Here is a 1764-nt window from a genome sequence, read left to right as displayed (position 1 = left end):
AGGGGGGCGGGGGGGAGGGGGGCTAGAGGGATGGCCGGGGCGGCGGCGGACCGGCGGTGGGGAGTGTTTTCGGGGCGGGCGGGGCGGCGCACCGCCGGCCGCAGGCGGTGGGGAGCGGCTGTTTGGCCGGTGGTGGCTGACGGCTCAGTGAATGATATATGCCCTAGAGGCAATAATAAAGTTATTATTTATTTCCTCATAACATGATAAATGTTTATTATTCATGCTAGAATTGTATTAACCGGAAACATAATACATGCGTGAATACATAGACAAACATAGTGTCACTAGTATGCCTCTACTTGACTAGCTCATTGATCAAAGATGGTTGAGTTTCCTAACCATAGACATGAGTTGTCATTTGATTAACGAGATCACATCATTAGGAGAATGATGTGATTGACTTGACCCATTCCATTAGCTTAGCACTTGATCGTTTAGTATGTTGCTATTACTTTCTTCATGACTTATACATGTTACTATGACTATGAGATTATGCAACTCCCGTTTACCGGAGGAACACTTTGTGTGCCACCAAATGTCACAACGTAACTTGGTGTTTATAAAGGTGCTCTACAGGTGTCTCCGAAGGTACTTGTTGAGTTGGCATATTTTGAGATTAGGATTTGTCACTCCGATTGTCGGAGAGGTATCTCTGGGCCCTCTCGGTCATGCACATAGCTATAACCCTTGCAAGCAATGTGACTAATGAGTTAGTTGCGGGATGATGTATTACGTAAACGAGTAAAGAGACTTGCCGGTAACGAGATTGAACTAGGTATTGAGATACCGACGATCGAATCTCGGGCAAGTAACATACCGATGACAAAGGGAACAACGTATGTTGTTATGCGGTTTGACCGACAAAGATCTTCGTAGAATATGTAGGAGCCAACATGAGCATCCAGGTTCCGCTATTGGTTATTGACCAGAGACGTGTCTCGGTCATGTCTACATAGTTCTCGAACCCGTAGGGTCCGCACGCTTAAAGTTTGGTGACGATCGGTATTATGAGTTTTTGTGTTTTGATGTACCGAAGGTAGTTTAGAGTCTCGGATATGATCACGGACATGACGAGGAGTATAAAAATGGTTGAGACGTAAAGATTGATATATTGGACGACTATATTCGGACACCGGAAGTTTTCCGGGTGATTTCGGAGAAAACCGGAGTGCCCGAGGGGTTACCGGAACCCTCGGGGAAGTATTGGGCCTTAGTGGGCCTGAGGGGAGAGAGAGGGCAGCATCCCAGGAGGTGGCGCGCCCCTCAGATGAGGAGTACGAATTGGACTAGGGGAGGGGGCGCAGCCCCTCTTTCCCTCTCCCTCTCCCTCTCTTTCCTTCCCCCTTCCCTCTTCCTAGTTGCACTAGGAAAGGGGAGTCCTACTCCTAATAGGAGGAGTAATCCCCCCTCCTTGGCACGCCCCAACGGCCGGCCGGCCTCCCCCCTTGCTCCTTTATATACGGGGGCAAGGGGGCACCTCTAGACACAACAATTGATCTCTTGATCTCTTAGCAGTGTGCGGTGCCCCCCTCCACCATATTCCACCTCGGTCATATCGTAGCGGTGCTTAGGCGAAGCCCTATGTCGGTAGCAACATCATCACCGTCATCACGCTGTCGTGCTGACGGAACTCTCCCGTGAAGCTCTGCTGGATCGGAGTTCGCGGGACGTCATCGAGCTGAACGTGTGCTGAACTCGGAGGTGCCGTACGTTCGGTACTTGAATCGGTCTGATCATAAAGACGTACGACTACATCAACCG

This window comes from Triticum aestivum, chromosome 5D (assembly GCF_018294505.1).
Source record: "Triticum aestivum cultivar Chinese Spring chromosome 5D, IWGSC CS RefSeq v2.1, whole genome shotgun sequence".
Lineage (NCBI taxonomy): Eukaryota > Viridiplantae > Streptophyta > Magnoliopsida > Poales > Poaceae > Triticum > Triticum aestivum.
This window is presented reverse-complemented; position numbering follows the sequence as displayed.